Raw genomic sequence first — 13069 nt, 5'->3', positions numbered from 1 at the left:
ACTTCTAAACAAGGTAGGTGGTCCTAAGTTTGAAAAGTTAGGATAACTTTCTAAACACTTTCAAATTCAGAGTCACATGGTCTCCATCAGCTTTTCTCTCACCGAGCTGTACTACTCAATACCAACAACCAAACGGTTATATTAGACTCACGGCTTCAGGAGATTCAGTCCATGGTCAGCTGCCTCCAAAGCACAAACCTTGCAGGAAGGGTGTGCCAGAGCAGATTGCTCAGTGGATGGGAGTCAGGAAGCCGAGCAAGGGAACAGGAGCAAAGAGGAACAGGACTTTCTAATTCAATGGGGGCACTTTCTAATTCAATGACAATAATTTACTAGGATTAACAGTCTGACACTCATGATAGTGAAAAATGTTGGTTGTAAGACATAACCAAGTTTATTAACCAAATTTAAAAGTAAGCCTTCCATCCCCTGCAACTTAGTAACTGTTAGTTCCTAGACTCTGAATGAATGGAGTAGGGGACACACTGACCCTCGGACCCAGTACATGGCCATTTACATCCTGGGTGTCAGTTCAAAAGGACTGGAAGGAAAACAATAAAGGATGAGAGGAAATGTATGCTTTGCTAAATGTAACCTTTGCTTTGCTAAACATTTGTGTGCCTGTTGCTTTAAATTAAATGGCGCTCGGTGACATTCACTTACAGGATTCTTAAAATAATTTTGTGATGGCTTATTATTTTAGTTGCTTAAATGTCAGCTCTGTAGTTATCATCTTCCTGATAATTTGAAGATAATTTGAAGAGTGCACTTGGGAAGCGCCCTGAACAGAATACTGCTCTTAAGATCAGGTAGTCCTCGGCGGTCGAATATGCACTGCAATGTGGACTGTATATGTTTCATTTGGTAATGCTCATCGCTGTGAATTTTCACCACATTTATACAGCCAAATAAGGAAGGTAGATACTAAACTGAAAGTGACGCTTTCATTATGACCAGGACAGGATATTAGTCCACAAAATTATAGACCTCTGCTTCCCTTCCTATGTCTAAAGTAATTGAAACTTGGCTTAAAACCAATGCTAGATGAATAACTGTACTAATTACTTCAAAAGAAGACCAACAATTGGGCTCAATGTCACATTCCAGTAATCTCAGCACTGAGGGAGGCTGCGGCAAGAGGATCACAAGACCAAGTTCCAACTAGGCCACTTATGGAGACCCTGTCACAACATTCAAACATAAAAAGGAGTGGGCATGTGTGTGGTCCAGGGCAAAGGGCATCAGTGCCAACCTCAACTACTTGCTCTCCCAAAACAGGGAAACGCAAAATGCCATAGTGGATAGAGCATGAATAAACCAGCACAGATAAGCTTTCTCTTAATCCACAAGGCTGCGAGTATGTCCTTTTTCTTTCTACCATCTATAACAGTAAACCTGGGAATACAAAACACAAAAGAAACATAATGTATCATGCACCTGAGCTTCTCCTCTCCTTCCCAGGTGGTTCTGCATCTTAGGGAACTACCTGTCCACCATGATTCCTTAGTACCCTTACTATTTGTATGCAAGAAAGCCCACTCAAACTGCTTAAAAATATAAAACATGTATTTCATAAAGTCACATAGGTAGGAATGTCCCTGGAGTCTACCAGTGTATCAGAGGCCAACAACGTGAAAAATGACTCCAGTCTGTCCATCCACAAGGCTGACCTCAAGCTGGGCCTGCTCTCGTTATGCATCCTCCAGCATGGTCTCACATTCATCTGTCTCCCCTCCCCTGCTGCTAAGAGGGCTGGGGTACCGTGAGCGGTTGAAATTGTTGACTATAATGAAGTCAGAGTCAGGAACTCAACAACAGGGTCTATCAAAGGTGCTGAAATTTGTTGAAGCTCACTAAATGCATGTTGATTGATCAATGATTAGAAACAATTTGCATTGTAAATTTACACAGTAGGAAAGAGTCCACGAAGAGTTATTGAGCTCCTGGGATTCATAACACATGATATGAGCACCATTATTTGAGATATTAGCACATGAACACTCTGAAAGATCGTGAGATAATCCTGGCCTTATCATTAACCACTATCATAAACTTGTTAGTGTTATTTGCCTTTATTTACCCTCAGTTTTCTATGTTTTAAAATAGGAGCATATACAGAATATATTTGAATAAGATGTTATTCACCTTAAATGAAAATGCACATAAGAAGTATTTATTTCAGTGTATAAAAAGCAGTAAGTTCATAATATCTTAATTTATATTTTAAAAAAGTAAAATAGAATCTATCCAATTAAAGTAAATGTTTTAGAAATGTGTTCTAAGTAAAACAGCAAGTCTAAATGATAGCATTTAAGTGGCTCAGGGTAACAACATAAGTCAGTTAACAAAAGGTTCCTACATGGAAAATACTGAGAAATTTATTAGAAATGTAAAGGAAATATTTGTAATGAGTAATTTTGCCCAAGTTTGTGTAAAACTGGTGATTCCATTAATAATGGAAAGTGTGCTCTCAGATGTTTAAGTGTTTACCTTGCAATTGATTACACGGGCTTCCCTCCCCACCCTGGGACAAAGTTCAAAAGAAGATGTCACATCAGCAGAGTTTCAATTATTCATATGTTCTATAGCACGTGTCGAAACCCATGCAATTCCAGGGCATCCACTTAGCCTCCTTTTCGTCTGAGGTCTGCAGTTTAGACATTGTCCACCTAAGCATTGATCAAAAAGAATGACCCATTCTTCATCTCGTTTCCCAGCAAGCCACATCTAGGGTGCATCCTCGAAGCTGCGCATCTGCTCACCCATAAAGCATTTCTTCCATCCTCCCTGCCTGAATTTATCCTCTTCAGCTGTGATACACAAAGCTCCTTGAGAATCCTGAGGCCATCTGCTCTTTATAAATCTCCAGCCCAGCAGTGTTTTGCTAAACATCACCTGAAAGACACTGTGGATGGGAATCTTGCCCTCTATTTACACGTATTTCTTAGAACTCGTAGGCGGTAGTGCTCAAGGAGATTGATCCAAAGTCTGCAGATATTTCACTTTCAAAGGCATTGGAGAAGTGTGTCAGCACAGCCACATAACAGACATCTGCTTTAATCTTCAGCTGCATGATTCTTTACAGAAGTGAGCCTCGATTTCCGTCTGTGTGCGAGAGCCTGGATGGTGTGTGTGATTTTTACAGCACGAGCTGGTGCAGAATGTCTGTTCTGTTTTACTTGGAAATTGTATCTTCTTAGGCAAAGCTATTAAGAGAACAAACATCAAAACTTAACAGGATTTTAATATTGTCCTTGGAACATTCCTATCTTTCACACCAAGTTTCCACGCATTTGGAAAATGAAAGAAAATATACTCTTTGAAATAACAACAAAGTTGAATAGGTCATTAGTGTTCATTCACTGTAAAATCTTCTTTTTATAGAGGGCAAAAATGAAGCCCACATTGCTTGTTCAGCAACACATTTTAATATTATTATCACTGTTATGATACTTTATTTCTCCCACAAAGAAATGAAAAGTTAGGATATTAAAGTATTCTAAAATAACATGACCCTGAATACAGAGACTGGCACAGCAACAGATCTACCAGAAAAGGGAACAACATCAAATAACATATGAAAAGATTTTCATTTCTTTTTTAGAGTTGACAAAAAACAAGAAAGGTGACATTACCAGTAACACTTGAGGACAGGAAAGTGTGTGAAATAAAAATTAAGATACCACATAAAATACAATTTTGAATATGTAAATACACTAGAACAAAAATGCAGATATATTGGGTCAATCGTGCCTAAGGCCTTGCATTCAACTTCTAGCTCTGTAAATAAATGAAGGAAAAATAAATAAACTGAAATGATTCTAATTAGTTTGCTACCTGGAGGAGTGGTCCTTGGTGACATGTAAGAATTCATATCACTGAGGAAGCAAATATTGTAATCTCCTTCACATTCTTCTTTCTAAATCTTGGTGTGGGGGTAAAACCCAAAATGGGTGGTGGATTGTATATCAGATACGCTGAAATTCTGGGTTTGCAGGAGGGCAGAAAGCTGCCTTGCGCTGTGTGGCAGTGTGCGGGAACCACCCAGACAACAGCAGCAACAATGGGCAAGGGCCGAGAAGTGGGAGAGGGGGCGCAGCCTGAGACCACTCACACGGTATTTGGATCTCTGAGCCGGAACATCTCTTCTGCCCTCCTGTATGGCCCATCTTCAACGGAAGACAAGTGGCTACTGGAGAATCTCAGCAGGGTATGTGCCGCCAGCCCTGGTGGAGCAGAAGACAAATGGAAGGTAAAATGCCCAGGACCTTACAGATTATTGCTGAGAAAACTCTAAACAGGATGTGAAGTAGCCAGACTAGTCTGACTCTGATGCCGTAATCCAGACTCCTCTTTCATTGCTTTCTATCTTGGTTTTTTTCAGCTCCACTGTACACATTAAAAACACCTGTGCAGATCCTGTGGCTTGGCTCCAGATGCTGTGTGCATGTTCTCTTTAATTTTGTTTTCTCTTTAACATCACTATTTGTTTATTATAATTGTTGTTACAGATATGCCCCCCCCCCTATTATTTCACCTTTCTCTGTGTCCACAATCATCTTTCCAAAGGTCAAAAAGCTTTCTTCCTAAACCTGTACCACCACACCTACAGCCACTAAACCAATGTAATTTCTTAACACACAAGATTCAGTTCCCTTCAGGCTGTCTAGTTCCCCCCAAAAGCCACTATTTAGAATCCCAGGGCTGCTCATTGTGTCTGACTGTGATGTCTCCCAAGCTTCTTTTAACCTAGAATGATCTCGCCCGCCCTTTCAGCCCTTTCTTTCATCTTTTCTCAGTGTCTCTGAATTGCTGAGGAAGCTTGGACACATGTCTTATAGATTTATAGATGGTTGCTCTTGGGGCATCGTTAAACTTGCTTCTCTAGTCCTGTATTTGCTGTGAATTACAAATTAACCTAACTTTCCACTGATTAAATTCAACGTGATTTCTTGACAAGATTATGTTACATAATGTATCCTATAACCCTACACATACGTCTCACTTGTATCCTGGCAGGAGCTACAGTGTTTAGTGGTGTCACCAGTCTGAGAGTTGAGTGGTAGAATTCAGAAAATCTTTCTGAAAATAAGAATCTATCCCTTCAGCATGCTTAATTTCCCTTTTCCTGTGGAGGCGAGTTCAGTAACAACCACAGGAAAAGCAAAGTGATGCCAAGGTCTGGAGACATGTGACTCCCTGAAGGCTTATGCAATCCGGAGTCTAAGCCTGCGGTCACTCCGGTGTGAAAAGTGCCGCCTTCGAGTGTGAAGGAATAATATCAGCTTCCTCATGAAGGTGCCATCCCTGGGAATTTCAGCCACTTGCAGCAAAACGCAACACTGATACAGGCTTTGTCAGTCTTCTCTCAGTGCCGAAGCACCAGCACGGCCATCCCTGGAGTGTGGCCGTCACCTCTGCGGGCTCCTCAGGGGCCTCACCGGGCTGATCTTTGCCATCTCTGAATTTGAAAAATCGAGTCTTATGTTTCAGTGTCACAATTTTCTATACATGTGAATCTTCACCACACCTACTTCATAGGGTTTTGTCGTTAGAAACAGAAATGATATAAAATAATTCAGATCAAGCAGATGAGCCCAGGCACTCGGTACACAGGAAGCAGCCCAAAAGCAGGAGCTATTGCCCTCTTCCAATCATCCCTCCAGACCCCTGAAACTGGCCATCAGGGTGAAGCAGGCAAGGATATTCATCACTACCCAGGAACCTCAGAACCATTTTCCTTGTCACTTAGTACTGAATAATCACCCAAGGTGCTCTCTTGTGAAGATATTATTACCTGAAGTTTTATATAGGCACTATTTATTCATGAACAGAAAGCCATTGTAATGCAGAGCCAGACACTACAATAATAATAAAGTACAGGTTAATATGGAGCTCGAAGTCCAAAAAAGTGGGACAGGCAACTTGTTACAGGCAGATCAATAAATTTCTGTCACGAACAGTGAAGCCCGTGTTTGTTCTGTACAGCGAGTGTACTAAAATAAAGCCAAAGTAAGCCTGTGAGACAGCTGTGTCAGAAGAAAAGCTGCTGGCTGAGAAGTATTAATTTATTAACATGGTGAAAGACACGCAAGATAAAACACTTTTTGGAATATTATCTTCAGTCTACCAAAAGCTAATAAATGAATAAACCAAATCTGAGGTAACTAAAGACACTGGCTCACCAAAAAGAACAAATCTAGGTCAAATTCACGTTGCAAACAAACAATTCAGAGGAAGAGAAAATACTTCTGCTGGTTCAGGGACTCACAACCAAAGGGAAGGGTCCAGACCACGGAGGTGTTTAAATGCTTAAGCCTGAACTCACAGAGACGTAGCCACTTGGCAGATGAGATTGCCTTATAAATCAGAAGGTTAAAAAAAAGATTATAATAGGAATCCCACTCAAGGAAGGTAAGTGAAGAGTCAACAAATCTGTTTGCCAAAAAAGCAACTACAAAGCTGAACAAATGTTCAAAACAACCACTTTACTAATCTGGAATTGAACCATAAAGCCTTTCTTTATGAAAATTAATGAACTCTGGGTAAGAGAAGCACAGGGCTCTGATAGTCTTCTCAAAGGCTACTTTGCTTTACCTCTACCTACAGCCTGAGTGCTTATATCAACCCAGGACAAACAAAGGATCCAGTGAGATTTTGGCACAGATCTAGGAAGCAAGACACAAAGAGAGGAACCAACAAGTTCTGCATATCTTTTGAAATAAAAATACCCCTGATGCCTGCAGTGGTGGCACATTCCTGTAGTCCCAGCAATCATGAAGCTGAGGCAGGAGGACCACTGCAAACTCAAGGCCAGTCAGAGTTACATAGTGAGTTTGTGTGAATGACACAAAACCAAACCAAACCAATGCTAAGTCCTTAGAATCAAAACTACAAAAGTCCGTTTAAAAATCTTACATGAAACACACAATAACAGAAGTCAGCAGGAGACTAGTAACACATAAATACTAGACTTTTAAACTCTAGTATGAGTGGAAGAAAATGAAAACAGATGGTGAATACACAGTTTATCAACTCTGCTTATAGTAATTTTTCTTAACTTAAAATATAAAATATATGAATAAAATATTAAGAAGCACTTTTCCTAAAGCTTTTTTTCTGATGCACAGGTATTTGTTAAATTCATCTCTATATTTTTATATATGATGGAATATTCCATGATTTAAGCAACCTAAAATATTTTTAAAAATCAGGAAGTTTGGAGCCCTGGAACAGAGCTGTCAATAAATCAATACTTTGAATAGTAGCTATTTCTAGGAGTCTGATAGGATATTTCACTCTGTTTCTGCCACTTGTAGGTCTGACGTCTCCATCCTAATGCCCACTACTGGCCCACTGGTTCCTGGGCTGTGAAGAGGACCTAACCAGGAGAAGAACCCACCCTCTCCTTCGCTCTGTCTTATTTATATTTTCTTTCAACTCATTAAGCTTAGTGAATTTTGTCCACATCAAGACGTGCCCATGCTCCCAGGGCTACTTCTCTATCAACTTATGCAGAGATGTACAGCAACCAGCCTTTCAAATGCTAAGGATTTATTTAAGTTTAGAAGTAAAATTGTTCAACAACATCAAGACTAGAATTTGGTTCTTAAGGTATGAAACTCAAGCATGTAAGTCATTTGATGAATTTTTATCCACTGACTGACCTGAAGATACTACTTTTTTTTTTTAAGATATTACTTTGGAAGACAGCCATAGTGTTAAAGACTGTGTTAGCAAATGATGATAATGGTTAAAATTTATCCTAATGACAAGCTTCAATAGCACAGTGGCTCACTGTCTTGGTCACTCTTTTCTCATTGCTGGGACAGGAAGGAAAGGTTTGTTAGGGTTATAGTTTTTAGAGGTTTCAGTCCATAATCAGCTGGCTGCCAGGCAGGATGGTGTGGCACAGGATCAACACTTCAAGGCAGCAGCCAGAGCACAAAGGGAAGAGCAAGCCTCTTCTCCTCTCTTATATTGTACACAGGCCACCTCCACCTCCAGGGCAGTGCAGCACTCACAAAATCTCTGTGCCCTCCTCTTGCACAGGATGAGATATTTATAAACTAAGGATCCTGGTTCCCTGCTGAGTCTCTTCCTTAAACTTCTAAACTTTGCAAGTTGACACAATGTATCAATCATAACACTCATTCAAAAACTAAATGTAAATCATTCATTTAACAATCTACTAATTACACTGGTTACAGAATCCATCAGACCTAAGAAACCCAGAATTCAAGGGGAATAATTACACATTTTTGCCTTCCTTGGGACTGCACAAGAGATCAACTTGCTAAACAGATCAAATAGAAAACAATCTCCATTAGAAGTTATTTTAATGAGTTGTTTTTCAAGAGAGAAACAATACAGACTTTATACAGATTTGCTTTATTTACTTGAAAATGATGAGCTCGAAATAAGCTGAACAAAACAATTGAGCACATGTCTTAACCAGATGCCTACCTTGATTATTTTTATGAACAGCTATTCTGCTGCCCAGTTTTTATGTGCAGTTTGATTTTACATATGTGCATGGCAGAGAGAGAGAAGTGAGAGAAAGTTGAACATTAGCCATATTTAGCATTACCTTAGGGCATCACATACTCACCAGATCAGGCTCCAAATGCTCCAGAGAACACTGGATGAAATCATCATTGTTGTTAAGACTGTCATTTTGTATTGAGGACTAATAGGAAAGGTGATAAGGTCCATACAGACATTATTCCTGGTTCTTGAAAAAGACGTCCTACTAAGGAGGAGAAATGAAATGGAACCCAGTCAACACCACCACTGCCAACAAAAGAAATCTGAATCAGATCAAAGGGAAAAACATACTTCGCTTAAAAATAAATACATGTGCACAATCTATGTGTTCTCAGGATGGGTTGAACTCGAAAACCTTCCTACCAAATGCACTCTTGTGAGCAGTGTGACCAGGCAGCCGTACACTGTAACATTTGTGACTCAAGTCAGTCATGAAAGTAGGAACCAGCCCCCAGCATATGGATCGTTAATATGGCCAGGAGCAGTTTATGACTCTCTGCGATAACTGAATCTTTCACTCCGAAGTGGACCATCTTTGCTAAAAGTGATTCCAACACCAGAATTCTTTGCCTATGAGCAGGCTCAGAACCATGCTGATGTGAAAATAACAAAAGACCTTGCCAAGTCCACTGTGGATTTTACTGTGTCCTTGGCACCAACAAAATAGCTCTAATTATGACTTACAAATTCTATTAGATACTCAGCAAGGTTTTCTTCTCAGATACACAGTTGCTAGCTCTGTTCATCACATTTTAGTAGAAATAGAATTCTGACAAGCAGGTGAGCTAGTCAAGTGACCAGCCCTGTGTAATGGAGCATGGATGTGGGTCTTAATTTTTTTTTCAATACTAAAACTTATTATTGAAGGATAAAATTCCCAGGCACTTGGATGGATTTTTTGAATTTTTACAAACCAAACATACCCTACTATTCAGCACTCACAATAAAAATAAGAAATTTATCTGTGGTTTATTAGGCTCCTCTTTCTCCTTGGTCATGGTCTCCACAATTTTGCTCCCAAAGAATGAGATTGCACATGATGGGAGTGCAGCTCTGTGGCGTAAACATGAAACAACTCCTTCACATCATGACGCCTGTGGTTGCTGTGTCTCTCAAGTGAGTACATTTCAAAAGATTGTGAGTTTCTATTCTCTTTCTGCATTTCATCAAATATTTTCCAAACTCTGACCATGCCAATGTTCAACTTGCAAAGTAGGAAATAATCAGAAGTAAGATACAAAACTTAATTTGGAAAAAAAAATATTATTAGCACGTCAACTGACAGGAATGGTTCTACATTTTTGGGTCAAGTGAGAAGTCATTAGACTAAAAGTTCAGCCAAATAGGGGAATGCTATTGGCCATTAAATCCAATATGTACACGGAAACAATGGCTAAGTGGTCTAAATAAATAGTAGAAAGTGTTAAGGTTTGATACACACACACACATATGATTGAACTACAAAGAGAAGCATTTATTTGGGAAACACTTTGTAACACTCAAAGCACTTCTCACTAGTTTCTACAAAAAATATCCTTATGCCACTTTACAGATGAATAAATCAATATTAAAATATCAAGGAGATCTTATAACCTCAAATCAACACTGAATGGAGAATAAATTTCAAGCCTCTGCTCTAACTCCAAAATTACATTTCGAGAACAAAGGTTAAAATTACTTGGTTCATTCAAGTGGCAAAGGGGAAAAAAGGAAAGAAAAGGTGAAATAGTTTCCTCCAAAAAGAGCTGTGACATTTGTGCAAATTCCTAGTTACCATCAGCTGTTTAATGCCCCTTCTTTTCTTGGCCTCCTCTCCACTGTCAAATTTTAAACCTTAAGTGCTCAGTAGGAAGTTGTTTGCCTTGTGCCTAAAATAAATAATTTGGCTTAAATTGTAAATAGCTGTCACATTTTGCACAGCATTAATATTAGCAAGTGTTCCTTAGAATAAAGGCATCTGTCAGTTCTCTCCCTCGCTCAATGTTTCCAAGATACTCATTGGTCAACAAATTGTTGGAAGCTGTTGTGTTCGATCTGATATGCAATTCAAAGTGAAGCCTGAGGTTAAGAGGTAAGTTTCCTTGCGGTCTCCCCATTTGACTTCCGTTTTCCTTTCCCTCTTTCTGCCTTCCTTCCTTTGGGAAAGCTGCAGCCCAAAAGCTCTTCGGAGAAACCAGTGAAGAAGACAGACATTACTGGGGAAGGGGGTGGATGGGGGGGGCGGTGCAGGGGAGAGGTTGGAGCCCAAACAGAGGTGACCAGAATGTCTAAGCAAGTACAGGGCAGGTGACACTGGTGACAGAACAGGGTGAAACCCAAAGAAGCTCCTCAAGATGTTTATTACTCTTCAGAAAGGGGGAATCACATCTATAGAAGGAAGAAAACGCGATTACAATCTATGACAGAGTTGATTTTAACTGAAAACATGGATATCAAGATGTGATGTTCAACATACAAATGAAGAGGTAGCTATAAAAGCTAGGTGTCCCCTGAGATGGCCTAGAGGTGGCCTCTCTCGTCTCCAAAGCAAAAGGACACTTCCATGCCCACACATTGGTTCAGACCACGTTCTTCATGAGGAGTAAGGGGCTTCATCTTCATCGCTGACGAAAAGATGAGCATTGGAAATCACTCAGAGTGACCAATTAAAACAGTCTCTTTTTATGCAAAAGGAAGGAAGGCCTCCAAAGCTAATACCTTAGCAGGACTCATTTGTTCCAACTATTCACATCTAAGCATATTTCCAGAAGAACTGAAAACATCATACCACAGTGATATATGCGCACCCGTGTTTATAGCAGCACAATTTGTAATCACCAGATCTTGGAAACAACCTAAGTGTCCATCAACTGAGGAATGGATAAAAAAAGTTGTGGTATTTTTATACAATGGAGTACTCCACTATAAGGAATGATCACATTGAGATATTTATAAATAAATGGACATAGCTTGAGACCATACTCATAAGCAAAATAAATCACTCACATGTGTAAATAACAAATAGTTTCCCTAGTTGTAAGAAATGGTAAGAATACATAAAAGTATGTGATAATTGTAATTACCCATTATATTGCTTTGAAGCTTTATAATGTTTTCATTCATTAATTGGAATGGTTTTATTCTGGGTTGTGTGATTTTGTCTGTATGGTATGAACAGATATTTTGAAGAAAACAAGACATTATAATAGTTAGTGATGATTTAATATCATCTTGTTTTGAAGTCCCACCAAGCTTTTGTTCTTCTGTCTCCATCGGTTTTATCATGTTGTATCTTATTGGATTTTATTATGTGATAGTATAAACAAAATTTTTTATAGACAAGGAGATAATATAAAAACCATGGTTCGTTTTCTGTTAGTTGGTTCTGAATATCCTGTTAATACTTTCACTCTCTTGAATGGTTTTACACTGGCTCGTTATGTTTGATATTAAAGTGTATGAAGGTATACTCAAATATTTCAAGGAAAGAGACACTACAGTAGCTACTGTTATGTCAGGTTGTCCTGTGGTGAAACATTATGTTGCTTAAATTGTTTTGTTATGACTTGTGTTGTTATGTCCTCGTTTATCTTAATCTTTTTTTACAATAAAAAAAATAGGTACTCGAAAAAAAAAAAAAGACTCAGAAGCTGGGTGAAAGGAATCCTCTTACAATTCAATGGGCCATAAATTAAGCACAAAAGAAAAAGGATGATTCTAACAGATTATAAGATTTTGAACAAATGAGGACTGAAAAATCCACAGATAACATTAGACAAGCAAGCAATCAAAACACAAGCAGAAGGAAGAGTATACCTCCCAAAGGGTGGACCCCACCTCGACCATGGAGGGCGAGGTTCAGAGGCAGAGTCACGATCTGCCACCTCCTGCTCATTTAGACATCCACAGATGCCGAAAGCACCACAAGAGATGGTTGAGAAACATAGACTCAGAGTAGTTACTCAGGAAATGTGAATTCATTATAAAGGGAAAAGTCAAGTGTAACTTCTGAAGAAGAAAGCTCACTGTTGTCAACTTAATTTCATGATCAAAGTTAAGGTCATCGGTAATAGAAATCAAAACCATGCACCATTTGATGGAATTTGTTAAGAGCAACACAGAACCACTTGTATGGTTTTCTTTCAGAGATTGACCTAAAATTAAATTGAGGGAAATTTTTAAAAATTGAGGAAAAATCTGAAAAATAATTGGCCTACAGTCTTCATAAGAGCAAGGTCAAGCATGGAAGAGAAAGAAACAGTGAAGAATTGTGTTTCAGAAGGAAGAAGATGAAAGCAAGCTGGCCACCGCAGCCAGAGTGTGGCCTTCAGCTGGAGCCCGCTGCTGCGCTAGGAGCGCGGGAGAAACTCGGGGAGGACCCGCGGATGTGGTCTCACTGTCCATCGCCTGGCAAGGGGCTTCTTTGTAGGAAACAACGCAATTTACTCTCACGTGCTTCAAAGCTCCGAGGTGCTAGCGGGACAGTTTCCTGAGGCTTTGAAATTATTTCTAAATGAAATCATAAAAAAAGAAAGGAGGTTTG

Source organism: Cavia porcellus, unplaced genomic scaffold (genome assembly GCF_034190915.1).
Source record: "Cavia porcellus strain 051 isolate PalLab524CR breed Dunkin Hartley unplaced genomic scaffold, mCavPor4.1 scaffold_12, whole genome shotgun sequence".
Classification (NCBI taxonomy): Eukaryota; Metazoa; Chordata; class Mammalia; order Rodentia; family Caviidae; genus Cavia; species Cavia porcellus.
The sequence above is the reverse complement of the archived record's forward strand: the minus strand, read 5'-3'. Positions refer to the sequence as shown.